The sequence below is a fragment of the Vipera berus genome (genome assembly GCF_964194415.1).
Source record: "Vipera berus genome assembly, chromosome: 2".
In the NCBI taxonomy this organism is placed as follows: Eukaryota; Metazoa; Chordata; class Lepidosauria; order Squamata; family Viperidae; genus Vipera; species Vipera berus.
In genome coordinates, this window is record NC_138203.1 from 69,699,416 (window position 1) to 69,716,023 (window position 16,608).

A 16,608-nucleotide genomic window follows, 5' to 3' on the forward strand; every position below is an offset into this window, starting at 1 on the left:
TCCACCATTCAGTCAGAACTGAAGAAGCTTCCTGGATGAGAAGTGAAACATCTTCAAGGAAAAAACCAAGAAAGTCCACTTGCCTTTTGAAAAAACACTTTATGGACAACCATGACCTGGATGACTGAACATGTCCATAGACAGCTGACATGTGGTATTTGTGACTCCTGATATGCTCTTAGAAAGTTCTCTTCTTGGGCATCAACTCTTAGGGATTTCTGGCCCTGTGGCTGCATTTCTTTACTGTCATTACTGATCCACCAATAATGGATTAGGGAGCAGTGAGATGCAAATAGCACAATTCTTGGTTGGCTATTTGTTTCCTTTTATCTGTCGGTAATGCCAAAGCAATAAGGCAGGTAAATGAGGCTAGTACAGAAATAATTGAGCCCATTCACAGGAAAAGTCCCCACCAAAAGCATCTTCCTCCATCACCTCAAGCAAAAATGGCAGTGGCCATTGTGACCGAAGGTAGTATGGAATAAGTATGGTGTGCAAAGGCAGAGGAGCATTATTTCCTCTCTACTGACTCTCTCCCTAATAAAAAGAAAGATTGCCACTTATTCCGCACCTGTAATTCTCCTCCTCCTCAACCATTTATCTACCTGGCATATAAAATCTGCCAAAAATGACACAAGTTTGTAATACTTGCTGGGATGTGCTATTTGACTGTAAAATGACCACCAAAAACCATTTTTGTGTCTTAAAAAAGAAGAGAGACAGGGAGAGAAGAAGGAAAAAAGAAAAGAAGGAAGTTTTCTGATGTTTCCTCCCAGCTTTTTACAATGGGGAAGCCGGCAGGAAGTCAGAAGTCGCTCCTGCTACCACTGGTTTTTTACCCACCTGTGCTCATTCTGCTTTTCTGTCCTGGCAAAAAAATATTTCTGAATTGATGACCCCCCCACCCCAGGACATAAATTGTCTAATCCCAAAACCCTGCAGGTTCTCTTTTTTGGGGGGGGATGTTACAAAGTTCAATTGTTCTCAGCTTACAAAAGTATAATTGATACATTTTTAAAAAAAAGTTTTAAAAGATGTTTTATAATAAAGTGATCAGTTTTTAGACTGGTGTTCTGTCTGTGTATTGTAGCATGTTTTTATCTATTGTATATGTTGTTTAGGATTAAATGAACATTCTTGTCTTTTAATGTTCACTCATGCAGCCATATGAGCTGCATAAGCTTTTAATATTAATCCATTTCCCCACCTCCACCAATTTTATAGTGAAGTAGAATTACACCTTGGGCTCCAGTGATTGAGATTGTTTTGAACACTAAGCATAAGTGGGAACTGCTAAGTTCAACTTATTCTGTAATGAAGTTCATATTGTATAACTTCATAATTTTTGCTATGCTCAGCAGTTTCATCCAACTATTGTAATAGGCACTAATATAAAAGGTTGAAATTTGTGTCTGATGTATTTATATTTTTTTTAAAAAAGTTATAAGGTACATTTTTGAGCCATTCACAAACATGGTCAATTAATTATCCAATTAAAATATACTTCATGACTTGACACAATACTAAATTTAAATATCACAAGCACCTCAGTTTCACCATTCAGAATGTAGTAATTTGGGGGAAATGTCATTAAAAAAAAAACTCTGGAAGCTCAACAGTCCAATTCAGTGGTTTCTCAGTTGAAAGATAATACTCCCCAACATTATATTGTGCATATAGCAATACATACACACAAATATCAATAAATGAAACTGAATATGTTTAACATAACATTTTTGTTATGTCATAAGCTGGTGTTTCTACATGGTAATGGTAGAACATTTGGTGTAATGATACATTATTGTCTTGACTTGAATGAAGGTGAATGAATGAATTTACAGATGGAATTCAATAGGTCCCAGACCTCAACCAACGTCACCATCCAAATGTTGCTTGTCATTGAGGATAGATTGGCTGTTCCCAGCAATAGCTCTCCAGATACTGCATAAGTCACTGTGAGAAGGTGACCATGTTTTCAGGAACCACTGTTTCAGCTCTGTGGATTTAATATGCAGTTTGTTCCAGCCAACTCATTCTTTGCTCCTATTTCTACCTTCTGATGGCTTACACCAAAAATGAGCTACTTGCCCTGAGAGCTTCCTCCCTCTCTCAGATGTGGCCATCCAACCTGCGCTGCCATTTCCCTAATGATGGGTCTTGGGACCCCGAGAGGTGGCATGGCGCTAAAAAGAGGCTTTTGAGTTTTCTTTTAAATTTTTTTAAAGGGTTAGGAAGGGGGGAGGGTCAGGCCTGGCAGAATGAGAGGAAGATTCTACTGGACCTTTCTCAGTCTAGGTTGGCCAATGGCCGTGGCAATATGGGGGCCGGGGAGAGTCTTGGGACCCAGGGGGACGGGGTAGGGATAGCGATCCCCACGGTGATTGGGAATGGCGGCAGATGGATGAACAGAGGGCCATATCGTAATCTGGGATCACGCCCCTGCTATTTTCGAGCTGTGGCGTGCTCTGACCCTCTGGCTCTCACCTGCTCTCTCTCTCCTGCTGATCTATTTAAATGCCAGGTCTGTTGTGAATAAAGCTCCCCTCATCCATGATTTGATCGAGGAGGAAGACGCAGACCTGGCATGCATCACGGAACTTGGTTGGGCCCGGAGGGAGGGGTCCCTCTGATTGATCTATGCCCTCCAGGTTTCCGTGTGCTACATCAACCTCGGGCTCAGGGTAGGGGAGGTGGCGTGGTGGTCATTATTAGAGAGACCCTCCATCCACGGGAGGCCACTGCCCCTCAGATAGACGGATGTGAGTCCCTCCTCTTAAGGTGGGGTCCTGGTGGTCAGTTGGGCCTGCTACTTGCATACCTCTCTCCAAGCTGCGTAGCAACGGCTCTGCCCAGGCTACTTGACACCCTCTCGGGATTGGCGGTTGAATTTCCCAGACTTATGGTTCTGGGACATTTTAATCTGCCTTCCCTGGGCGGTACATCGGAGGTGGCCCGAGAGTTCATGGCTTCCATGATGGCCATGGACCTGACCCAAATTATTCAGGACCCGACTCATGAAGGGGGAAACACACCTGATCTTATTTTTATCTCTGGGCAGTGGCTTAATGGTCTGGGGGGGTTACTCCAACATCTCAACCCCTTTCATGGACAGACCATTATCTCCTGCGATTGGGCCTCCGTCACGTCACCCCCTGCTGTCAGGAGGCGGAACCGACCAGATGGTTCTGCCCCAGGCGCCTGATGGACCCAGATAAGTTCCAGATGGCACTTGGATTGATTCCTACCTCCCTCTCCCACAGCCCAGTCGAGTCCTTAGTTAATGCCTGGCAACAGGCTGCCTCGGAGGCTCTCGACAGTGTTGTGCCTTTGTGGCCTCTGACCTGGCGCAGGTCCCGGCTCGCTCCTTGGTTCTCCAAGGACCTGCGGGAGATGAAACGCCGGAGAAGGGGCCTAGAGAGCATTTGGAGAACCAGTCGGTCCGAGTCTGACCGAACACAGTTAAGATCCTTTTCTAGATCTTATCTTGTGGCAATGGAGGTGGCAAAGCACGCTTACTTCACCACCCTCATTGCGTCTGCAGATAACCGCCTGGCCGCCCTGTTTAGGGTGACCCACTCCCTTTTAAATCAAGGGACGGGAGAGGACCCCTTACGAGGACGGGCCGAGGAATTTAGTAAATATCTGGTGGACAAAATTGCTGAGATTCGGGCTGGTCTGGACTCTGACTGGGCAGTATCTGACGAGAGGAAAACGATGAGTTTGGCCGAGAACATTTGGGAAGAGTTTGATCCTGTGACTCTGGATGAAGTGGACAGGATCATGGGGAAATTAAGTGCCGCCACATGTTTGTTGGACCCGTGTCCCTCCTGGCTGGTCTATGCCTCTCGGGAGGTTACACGAGGCTGGATCCTAGCAGTTATCAATGCCTCACTAAGTGAGGGGTACTTCCCTGCCACCTTGAAAGAGGCGGTGGTAAGGCCCCTCCTTAAGAAACCTGCATTGGATCCAGCTATTTTAAATAACTTCCGTCCTGTCTCCAACCTTCGCTTTCTTGCGAATATCGTTGAGAGCGTGGTGGCACGGCAGCTCCCTTTGGTTCTGGAGGAAACTGAGTATCTGGATCCGTACCAATCGGGTTTCCGGCCCGGCTATAGTGTGGAAATGGCATTGGTCGCGCTGGTGGATGATCTCTGGCAGGCCCAAGATAGGGGTTATTCCTCTGTCCTGGTCCTATTAGATCTCTCAGCGGCTTTTGATACCATCGACCACGGTATCTTGCTGCGTCATCTTGAGGAGTTGGGAGTGGGAGGCACTGTTCTGCGGTGGTTCTCCTCCTACCTCTCGGGCCATTCGCAGACGGTGTTGGCAGGGGGGCAGAGGTCAACCCCTAGGCCCCTTAGTTGTGGGGTGCCTCAGGGGTCGGTACTCTTGCCCCTCCTGTTCAACATCTATATGAAGCTGCTGGGCGAGATCATCCGTGGCTTCGGGGTGAGGTGTCATCAATATGCTGATGATACCCAGTTTTTCATCTCCACCCCGAACCAACCCAGTGATGCCCTCGATGTGATGTCCCGTTGCCTTTTTTTTTATTGAAAAGTTTTAACATACAGTTTATCTTTAACAGTCCCCCCTCCCCCTCCCCTCTCCCTCCCTCCCTACCCCTCCCCCCCTCCCCCCTGACTTCCCAGAGCTAAATACAAGGTATAGAAAAGAAAACCAATCATAAGCAACCATATACTAACAACCATAAACTCTAAAATCCATCACTCTCTAGCTTATACAGGATAATACAAATCTTAATGATATTAAATATATATAGAAAAGAAAAAAGAAAGGAAAAAAAGGAAATAAAGAAAGAAAAAACGAAGGAAGACTTATTCAAATGCTACATGAAACTTCTTAACCCTATATTTGTTCTGGATGTACTCAACCCATTTTCTCCATTCCATAATATAACGTTCTTGCGAGTGATCTTTCAAGTAAGCCGAAATCTTTGCCATCTCTGCCAGGTCGGAAACCTTTAAAGTCCATTCTTCTATAGTCGGCAGTTCCTCTTTCTTCCAATACTGACCTATTAAAAGTCTTGCTGCCGTGATTAAATTCAACATCAACTTAGTGTCCACAACCGTAGCATCTGTAATTATTCCCAACAAGAAGAGTTGCGGACAAAACTTTATCCTTTGCTTGAAAATCTTCTGCATATTCCACCAAATTTTTATCCAAAAGGCCTTAACCTTTTTACAAGTCCACCATACATGAAAATATGTTGCATCTTCATCACCACACCTCCAACATTTTGGTTGATAATTCGGATACATACTTGCCAGCTTTTTAGGATCTAAATGCCATCTATAAAACATTTTATAAAAGTTCTCTCTTAGATTTTGAGCTTGTGTAAATTTTACATTCCTCACCCAAATCTTTTCCCACATGTCCATTGTAATAACTTCTTGAATATTTTGGGCCCATTTTATCATACAATCCTTAACAAGTTCTGTTTCTGAGTCGATCTCTATCAATGCAAGATATATCCGTTTAATATGTGCTGGACCCTGATTTCTGATTTGCTTTATCAGATTTTCATCAGTCATTGTAAAACCATTTTTCTGATCTTCTTTCCACCTGGCCCGTAGCTGAGTATATTGAAACCAATTCTGAACAATCTTCTCATCTCGCAAGAGACTATATGGTTTCAAACACCAGACATTTCTTTCCAAGTTTAGAATCTCCTTGTACGTAGTCACATCATGTTTGAAACCAGCATGTATATTTTCTATTGCGTGTTTTGGAATTGCCCACAATGGTATCTTGCAGTCTAGCTTATGTCTGTACTTCTTCCAAACTCTCAACAATGCCTGTCTTAAAATATGCACTCTAAACACATTATCTACCTTCTTATCATACAACAAATATGCATGCCAACCCAACAACAAGTCGTGGCCCTCAAGATTTAATAATCTGTCTTGTGTCAAATTAATCCAATCACTTATACCTACTAACGCAGCAGCTTCATAATATAATTTAAGATTGCCTTGAAGCGGTACAGATTTGGATGGGAAAAAACAGGCTCCGGCTCAACCCGGCCAAGACTGAGTGGCTTTACCTACCGGCATCTCGTTTAGTCCAAGAGGTTCCATCTTTGGTTATAGGAGGAGAGATGTTACCTCCCGTTGATAGAGCACGCAACCTAGGTGTCCTCCTGGATTCACGACTCAGTTTTGAAGATCATATTGGAGTCATGGCTAGGGGGGCATTTGCCCAGATTCGCCTGGTACGCCAGTTGCGCCCCTTTCTGGACCGAGATGCCCTACGTACAGTCACCCACGCACTCGTTACCTCCCATATAGATTACTGCAATGCTCTCTACATGGGGCTGCCCTTGAAGACCACACGGAGGCTTCAGCTGGTGCAGTGTGCGGCTGCACGGGTAGTGATGGGAACACCCCGATACTCCCATATTACACCCCTCCTGCGTGAGCTGCATTGGTTACCGGTTGTCCTCCAGGTGAGATTTAAGGTGCTGGTACTTACCTTTAAAGCCCTACATGGCTTAGGCCCGGGATACTTGCAGGACCATCTGCTGCCGGGAATGAATTCCCATCGCCCAGTATGCTCACACAGAGAAGGCCTCCTCAGGGTGCCATCAGCTAGACAATGTCGGCTGGCAACCCCCAGGGGGAGGGCCTTCTCTGTGGGAGCGCCAGCCCTGTGGAACCAGCTCCCCCATGAGCTTCGGATGGCCACAGATCTCCAGTCCTTTTGCCGCGGCCTCAAAACACTCCTTTTCTACCTGGCTGACCTGGACTGACAGGGATTTTAATTATGTTTTTAATTTTTTAACTCTAATTTTTAATTTATTTTAATTTTAATTTATAGTAGAGAGGCCTTTAATTTTAATTTTATCTTAACTTCTTTATTTATTGTATGTTATTGTTGTTAGCTGCCCGGAGTCCTTCGGGAGATAGGGCGGCATATAAGTCCCAATAATAAATAAAATAAAAATAAATAAGACCCATTTTTGAGAAGACCACAGCATCACATCTGGATGTTAAGAATGGAAGACACTTGCTCTTTGAATACTTCCATTAAATAGCTCCTCTTTAATTACTGGCTCACTTACTCTTAAACAGTACAGATATGAATATTAATTAACCAGATTGAAAACTGTGCTTTCTCTCTGGACCCCAAGGAAGGTCAAGTAAGTATAGAAAACAATTCTTCCTGGCTACCTTGAAAAGTCTACTTAATAATTCAAGGGGTCTGCCATTGAGATAATATATATTGCCTGCTTTGTTTAAGCAGAATTTCAAGGAATTTTCTCAAAATGTATTTGTTCTTTGTAACATTTTGTTGAACCAACAGGATAGTTTTTTCTTGAGTATATTGCCCTTTGGGTTTTCCTGTGACAAGTATCAATTAATGTCACACCTGAAATCTTTTTCACTGGTTAACCAGGTGAAGGCTAATTTGAACTTGGAATAGAAGCAGCACAACATTGATTATTCCAAATACTCTGTGCTTCCCTTCTAAATTTGGCTTTTTGACCTCCATATATAAAAATCTGAAGAGATATATGGCCATCCATATAACTACCGACCGTTCTTTCATTGTTGTTTTTTATAAATGTTATTAAAAGTTTTATAAAGGACATAAAATACAAAATAATAAAGAGCAAAAGAAGGAAGGAAGGAAGGAAGGAAGGAAGGAAGGAAGGAAGGAAGGAAGGAAGGAAGGAAGGAAGGAAGGAAGGAAGAAAGAAAGAAAGAAAGAAAGAAAGAAGAAATAAAAAGACATAGAAAGAAGCTTGTGATATCTTGTGCAGCAAATATAAGTACAAGTACATAATTATCTTTTACACTATGATTACAAAAAAGAAAACTCACTTTTTTCTATTATACAGGTTTTTTTTCTAATTATCAAAGTAACAAATTATAGGTGTGTTGTTTTTTCTTCAGATCTTTTATGAATAACATTCAAAAATGGAGAAAGCAGAATACAAAGTTTGGGCTAGAGCAGGGGTCGGCAACCTGAATGGGTCAAAGAGCCACTTGGAACCGGTTCTTTCACAAAAGCAAAAAAATGGGAGCCATAAAAAGCGTGCACGCATGCGCACAACAGGAAACTTAATTGAAAAGTGAAAGAAGCAAAGACTGGGAACCACCACACTTAAATAAATAAATAAACCTTTATTGTCAAAGTACAACATGTGTACATTGAGATTAGCTGAGCCTCCCCCCATGCTCTCTCCCCCCAACACACAGTGACAACAAACCCGCCATCCTACCACACCATATGAACCAACTACACCACACACCGGCCTCCCTAGTCAATTCTGCATAAGTTCACAGAGATTATATCCCATTTAAAAGCCTAACAGCCCACGGATAAAAGCTATTTTTCAGCCTGTTGGTACGGCTGGCTATACTCCTATATCTCCTACCGGATGGTAGGAGAGTAAAGAGATACCGTCCAGGGTGTGAGTCATCCCTGAGAATCTTCCTCACTTTTCCAAGGCAACGAGCCCTGGCGATGTCATCCAGTGGTGTCAGGGGACAGCCCACAATGTCTTGTGCTGTGCTCACTACCCTCTGTAATACTTTCCTGTCTGCGGCTGTCAGACCAGCATACCAAACCACAATACCATACGAGAGGACACTCTGTATAGTAGACCAGTAAAAGAGGGTCATTAGCCATTGTTCTACCCTGTTCTTCTGCAAGACCCTTAGAAAGTGAAGCGTCTGTTGGGCCTTTCTAGCCACCTGAGTTGTGTTAACTTTCCAGGTCAGATCTTCACAGAGGTAGACTCCCAGAAATTTAAAGAAGGAAACTCTCCACACAGTCCTCCCCGATGTAAAGTGGGGCAGGTTCCTCCTTTTTTCTCCGGAAGTCTAACACCATCTCTTTTGTCTTGCCGATGTTCAGGTGCAAGTTGCTGTTACTACACCATATGGATAGTTTTTGTACCTCCGCTCTATATGCTGTCTCATCCCCACCTGTAATAAGACCCACCACAGTTGTATCATCTGCGAACTTGATTATCGCAGTGGCTGGGTCAGATGATACACAATCATAAGTGTATAAAGAGTACAGTTAGGGGCTAAGCACACAGCCCTGTGGCATGCCAGTGCAAAGCTTCAGGGGGGTGGACAAAGCATCCCCGACCCTCACTGTTTGTAACCGATCCCTAAGAAAGTCTTGAATCCAATCGCAGATGGCGGGGGAGAATTTCAAGTCAGTCAGCTTCTCGATGAGAATACTCGGCAAAATGGTGTTGAAAGCCATCTCTGGTGGCAGGAGCAGCGGTGTATTCAGGCAGCACTGCCTACCTGCTGGGCAGTAACAACAGGAAGGTGGCAGTGGTGGCATCAGCTACAGTTGGGGCAGCCTAGTGCCCTCATCGAGAGATGCTGCAGGTTCTCCAGGCCCAGTGTGGGAGCAGCTGCGCTTGCCATTTTTGGCAGCTGTGGCAGCAGGAGCAGCATTGTGTCCGGGCAGCACCGCCAAGGGGATGATTAAGGAAAGGGAGGGCTTGCCATCTTTGGCAGCTGTGGCAGCAGGAGCAACGGTGTGTCCGGGTAGCACCACCTGGTACTTGGAGGGGCAGGAGCTGCCGGCGCATCACCCATGCCTGCTTACCAAGTACTGCCTGCCAGGCACAGCAAGGGCACTAGGCCACCCCAACAGCCACCATGTCCGCCTTCCTGTTGCTGCTCCTGCCGCCACAGCTGCCAAAGATGGCAAGCCCTCACTTTGCTTAATCATCCCCTCCCCTTCCAACTTTTCCAATGAACAGCTGCTCACCACACCCTAAAAACAAGCTCCATGCCTAGGCTCTGGTGCTTCAACACTTCTGAACAACCCCCCCACACTTCACCCTATGCCAGCTACTTTCCATGCTAGGACAGCAAAGCCCGCCAGCTCCAGGGCTAGCCTTTCCAGGGAAAGCTGCGCATGGTTGAACTGTCAGGCCTGACATCCCTCCCTGTCCCTTCAGGCGGGTGTAAGCTGGGGGAAGCTGATTCAACCTGGGACTTGACGGGAAACCGGACTCGTCACTCTGCCTTCTGGGCTGGGAGGGCAAGGACTCTGAAGAGAGGCTTCAGCCTGCGAAACTCAGCCAAGGAAAGGTGTGGTCACAAGAAGAGCCCTTCGTCCCAGACCGTGCACCGCACTTGCCCAGCCGGCATCAGCTTACATATCTCTCGCACCTCAGCTCCCGGCTTCACCAGTCCCGTGCAAACTCCCAGGCCAAGTGGGAACTGCATGGCACAGCCAGCAACTTTCCCTGCCCCCGCTTCCATCCCTCCCAGCTTGCCTAGCCCAGTGTCCACCGCAGGAGAAGCCAATGGTAGGCGTGGCCTCCATTGGTGGCAGCGGGCGGGCGCTTCTCGCCTCCCTGTCCAGTTTACTTCACAAGGAGGTGGCAGGTGTGACTGGTAGCACTGTGCTTGCACGCTATTATGTCCGACTTCCAAGGGATCGTGGAATACGGGAATCCCCCAGCAGGTAGCCACCATGCTTGCCATCTTTGGTGGCTGTGGTGGCAGGAGCAGCGGTATGTCCGGGCAAAGTAAACAAAATTCTGGCAGCATCCCAGAGCTGGCCCAGCCTCGGCCATTGGGCCACGGTCTGCTCATCAGGCAGCCTGGTTTCCTGGTGGCACCGCCCGCAGGGGAGGTCTGCTAGGGAGGTGGCAGTCCGGCGTTGTTTACCTCCCTCCTGTGTGTGTGTGTCAAACCTGTGGGGAATGGCTGGTAGAGGTGGTGGCATTCCAGTGTTTACCAGCCATTCCCTGCAGGTCTCTCTCTCTCTCTCTCTCTCTCTCTCTCTCTCTCTCTCTCACACACACACACACACACACACACACACACGAGAGGGGAAAAAAATGCTTGACTCCCACCTCCCTACCAGCCATTCCCTGCAGTCTGACACACACACACACACAAACGAGAGGGGGGGGAAATGCTGGACTGCCGCCTCCCTACCAGCCATTCCCCACAGGTCCCACACACACACACACACACACACACACACACACACACACACACACAAATGGGGGGGGGAAATGCCAGACTGCCACCTCCCTACCAGCCTTTCCCTGTGGGTCCGACACACACACACACAGAGACACACACACACACAGAGAGAGAGAGAGAGAGAGAGAGAGAGAGAGAGAGAGAGAAGGGGGAAAAGAAGGAGGGGGTCTGGCAGCACCCGAGACTCCATATGCTGCTCAGAAACACCACCACCACACCCCCACGCCCCATCTGACCGAAGCACTCACCTTTCCAGCAGTCCTCCCATCTCTTCCTCCACTGCCACCATGTGCAGTCCAAAGAAGAAGAGGTTTGTGGGCAGTCCCACAAACCAAAGAACTTCAGCCAATCAATTCAAACTTCACAAGTTTTTTTTCCCTGTAAGAAGTTTGAATTGATTGGTTGAACTTTTTTAGTCCCACTTTTTTTTTGGGGGGGGGACCGCCACTGAAACTCGCATGTGGCTCCGGAGCCGTGGATTGCCAACCCGTGGGCTAGAGGTTGAAAGTACAAATCTATCTCCATATGTCTTTACATAAGGATTGTACAACATACATCTTCTAGGCTGTATGTTCCCCTGAAATATGGGAACACTATTATAATCCCATCGAAATAATACATGGAGATCAAGAGCCTGCATCATTGAAACCTGGTTGGGAAGTAAAGGGGGCATTCCCCTTTCTGAAATGTACTCTCCAGATGTGGCACCAGCTGTAATTTCAGGGCAGAGGTGGTGGAATGACAGTTGTTATCTGTGAATGTCTAGTGCAGGGGTGTCAAACTGCCACCCCTTCTCTTCAACACTATCTTCTTAGGGGTCCTTAGAACCCTGTCCTCTATTGCAGTCTCTGCCTTATGAAACACCCTCCTGAGATCCAATAGGCCCCCATCCTTTTAACCTTCAGAAGAGCACATAAAACCTGCCCTTTTCCCCCAAGTGTTGGGAATAGGATGATGTCAAAGTGGAATGAGAATGTAGTGAGGAACATCAAGAAAGGCTGGGTGTGGCACCATATTTTTTTCTTTAACTTATTCTCATGTATTTATTTACCTTGCTTATGTATAATGCTGTATTTTTAAATTCTAAGCTGCCAGTGTTTGGCTTTAAGAGGGGATTGGAGCTAAGCAAGTATTTTAAATAAATAAGTTTAAAATTAAGTATTGGATTGATCTTGCCCACTTTGGAGAAATAAATTCTTCTTGTGCAACTTAGAATTCTAGTCACTCAAGGTCTCATGACTATCTCCATTGCCACAATTGTGGATACTCACCATAGCTGACTAGCATTCCCTCTGACTGGCTAAAGACGAAAAAGCAAAAGTAGCCTCCTGCTGAGTCCTCTTCCCCATCTGTCTCATTCCATTCATTTTTTTGGCATGGCCAAAACTAACTGACAAGGTGCTCTTAAGCCCAGTGGACGAGCTCCATGGTTCTAAGATGTCTTGTCAAGTGCAGAGAGACAAAGAGCCAAAAACCCCAGAAGGCAAGGATGGCTAACAATTCCCACCAGTGGAAAATCAGCCTACCTCCAAACCCTAAGTATGTTGTTCCCATCAGTCAGGTGCAAATAACTAGGGGCATTTCTTGAGTTCACCTTTCTACAAGAATCTAGTCAACTAGTCAAGTAAGACCCTTATCTAGCTAAACTGATGGTAGACAAAGGTCAATGGAATTGATTCTCTTGTGGCAACACAACAACTCCAAACTAATGATGTGTTTAACCTCTGCCTTCTAGCTCAGCCTACTCTTTTTCTACATCTCTATGAAAATGTGAGGCAGTCGAGCCAGAAGAAACTTGGCTCAGCTACTTATCATGAATGCTAATGGGGGAATCACTTTGGAAATGATTCATAGCCCACTCATTTTTTTTTTTCAAGCGGTGCTCAGTTCTCATAAATTTGTCTTAGGATGTTCAAATAAGTGGGATATCAAAAGCAGCAAGGAGTCAAATTTCTGATTGAGATGACTCTTCTTTCTGTCTGAAGTGAAAGACATCCTAGAAACCCCTGGCATTGGAAGAGATTTTACCTCTTCTTCTACAATTACAGATAATGAAGTATACAATTTGGCATTACCTGGTGCAAGAACTAATTTCCCAGGTTTTTTTTCCATGGTTCATATTTTAAATTTCGTTCTGAAATTTTGTTTCACACAGAACCACAAAAGGAAGATTTAATCAGATTAAATGTAAGGCCCAGCTGATTAATTACTAGGTTATTGCAGCAGCATTGGACTGGTTTTAATTCTTAGTTCCACCACCTACCTTCATCTGTCAGATTAAGCTCCATTAGAAAACCATTAATTTTAGTGATAACATGGCTCCCTGCTCAGGTGAGGTATTAAAAAGAAGGAAGAAAGGAGATAACTCAATATTAACTTTTCATTTTTAGACACTCTAGAAACAAAGTTTAATAAATGTTAATCACTCTCTGGACGTTGCAGTCCAAAATTACAATCCTAAAACACAAAGCAGACAATTCACAAGCCTTGCTTAACAGCAATACTTTATAAACTGATGCTTTTTATATTTTTTTATCTGGATAATAGTAAACTAGAGTTTGCTATGTATTCACTGGAGCAATTAAACTAAGAAAAAGGGAAGGAGATAGTTTGCATCCTGAAAACTTCAGTACACTGCATGTGTTTTGGCATTAGTGGTAATTAGGAACAGTATGGTAATGATTGCAAGGTAATCTCTAGAGATCCTAAATATCATAAATGTGCTTGAGTAAAACTGAGTTTTAGTAGTTGCATTTGTGACACGCTGGCTAAAATGTACTAAAAATTATTGATAGTGTTCTTTCTGTTAGCAGGAAGTGCTGCAAATTGCTTTGGTATGACTAAAGATGGTAATCTTCTATATCTTACTGTAAACATTACATGGGAGTCCTGACTGATCAATGTCATGATGAACATTCATGGTAACCATAAGTTGATGATTGCCTGTTATCTATATAGCAAGAGAAAAGGGAATATAATGGATCTGAACAAAGTTGGCCTAATAGCAATAGCACTTAGACTGATATACCACTCCATAGTGCTTAAAACACTTTCTAAGTCTTTTTACAGAGTCAGCATATTTCTTCCAACAATCTGGGTCCTCATTTTACCAACCTCAGAATGATAGAAGGCTGAGTCAACCTTGAGCCAGTCAGGATCGAACTCCTGCAGTTGGCAGAGTTAATCTGCAATACTGTGTTCTAACTGCTGTGACACAATGGCTCATTTATAGTCAACACATGACAGAGTTTTCATACAGAAAGTCTCTGGGGTTTCATTGATTCATGCTCAGAGGACCCTGTTCCATAGTATATTGCACTGTCTGCTTTGGAGCACCCTAGCTACATTCCAAAGAGGAGAGCCTTCTCCATTTATGGAGGCCACTAGCACAATTGCCTTGTTGAGTCCTAATCCTAGTCCTAATCCTAATTCATGTTTCTGAGTCACGGTCTGATTTCAGGTTGTTTGGCTGGCTGGCTGTTGTTGTTGAGACGTAGTCTGGTTTCTTTGGGGGGAGTTGTGATTTTTGTTGCTGTGTGGTGGGGTGCCTGTTTGTTTTAAATGCTTCATTTTAAATGACTCAGAGGCAACTGAATGAACAAACACCATTTGCTTCACACAGACGATACTTAAACACCAAAGACTATGGCCCAGTAGCAACAACCAGTCTATCAAATAGTCTGAAACCAGACCATGACTCAGCAACATCTGGACAAATAACACCCACACCAATTTACATCACACAAAAAGATATTTAAAGGCCAGTGCTGTGACAGATGAGCACAATTCAAAGTGCACTGAAGATGCCCCCCCTCCCCGCCCCTGAATGGAGATAAAAGGTTTGCAGCCAACTTGCCAAGCTTGGAGACCAAACCAATAGCCCAAAGGTTAACATGCATTTATTGGTGTAGAACATGTCAAACACACAGCCTGCAGTTGGATGTTGCCCAAGCAGGCCGCACCCACTCTGGCCCCGCAAAGGCAAAAAAAGTCACGATACGACCCGCGATGCGATCGGGTTTGACACCCGTGGTGTAGAGAAATGAAGAAATGATAAAGTAAACATGCTTGAATTATGGGATGTTTTCTGAAAACAGGTATGAAAAGGTTGACTGCTGAGTGTGAAGAGTGGGAGGTGAATGAATAAATAATGAGTGAGAATCAAAAGAATATTTAGTTAACAAATAAAGGCCAGAATGTGTGATCAACCTTCAATATATCTGTAGATAAATGTGTTAGTATAAATGTATATTTGTGGTGTTTATGTTGGTTTAAGACATGAATATGTAATGAATGAATGTGAATTAATGACAAAAGTGTGAGAGCAGCACAACCAAAGTATGCTGAGATGGTTTGTTCATACAGAGAAAATGGGTGTCTTGTGTATTGTTACTTCAGTTTATTATTTCTTACTCTTTTCTATGATTAGCATACCATTTACCTACACAGAAGGGAACAGAATGATTGATAACTATATATTTACACAGAATCGAATCAGCCTTATTTCTAGGAGAGCCATACAGGGAGAAGCTATGCTTATCTAAAGGTAGTCCTTGATTTATGATCAGTGGTGGGATTCAAATATGTGAACAACCAGTTCTCTGTGTGGATGCCACTTCCGGAAGTCCATTCTGGGCCTGGGCAACAAAAAATTAGCTACCGGTTCTGCCAAAGTATTGCGAACTGGCTGAATCCCACCACTGGTTATGAACTAGTGGTTGTTCAGCAACTGTTCAAAGTAGCACCTTTGTTCAATAGGTGGTTCTTATTACCAGTCCTCTGAGTTCTGGTCATCACAGCATCCTTGTGGTCTCATGATCACAATTCCAACATTCCCTACTGGCTTTCTACAAGCAAAATCAGTGGGGAAGTCAGCGGGAAGTCAGAAGTGGCAGTCCTCACTGAACAACCAGCATAGTTCTTGCTCGCAATGGCAACTGAGACTGCTGGAATTGCCATTCAAAGCATCCAAAAGGTAAAGGTAAAGGTTCCCCCGCACATGCGTGCTAGGCGTTTCCAACTCTAGGGGCCAGTGCTCATCTCCGTTTCAAAGCCGAAGAGACAGCGCTTGTCCGAGGATGTCTCCGTGGTCATGTGGCTGGCATGACTAGATGCCAAAGGCACACGGAACACTGTTACCTTCCCACCGTAGTGGTCCCTATTTTTCTACTTGCATTTTTACGTGCTTTCGAACTGCTAGGTTGGCAGAAGCTGGGACGAGTAACAGGTGCTCACTCTTACGCAGCACTCAGGATTCGACCCGCCCAACTGCCGACCTTCTGATCGAAAAGCTCAGCGTCTAAATTACTGATACAAAAGAAGAAATTCATGGAATGTGAAAAAGACTGGGTTTCCCATCTTCTTGAAACTGATGCAAGAACACTAAATTATGCTGTTAAAGTTGATCCATTCCTTTTTATTATGAACCTTTTCTTACAGCAAAATGTCTTGTATGTCTAGGACTAGGTTATAAATTAAATTGACTTAATTAGCAAGGTTAATTCCCAAGGGAATGTATACAAGATTGTACAAAATTTAATATTTTACCACAGAGCTGTGAACCTTTTGTATAGAAAAAGAGAGAGATTTCATCTATTTCAATGTCAGTATT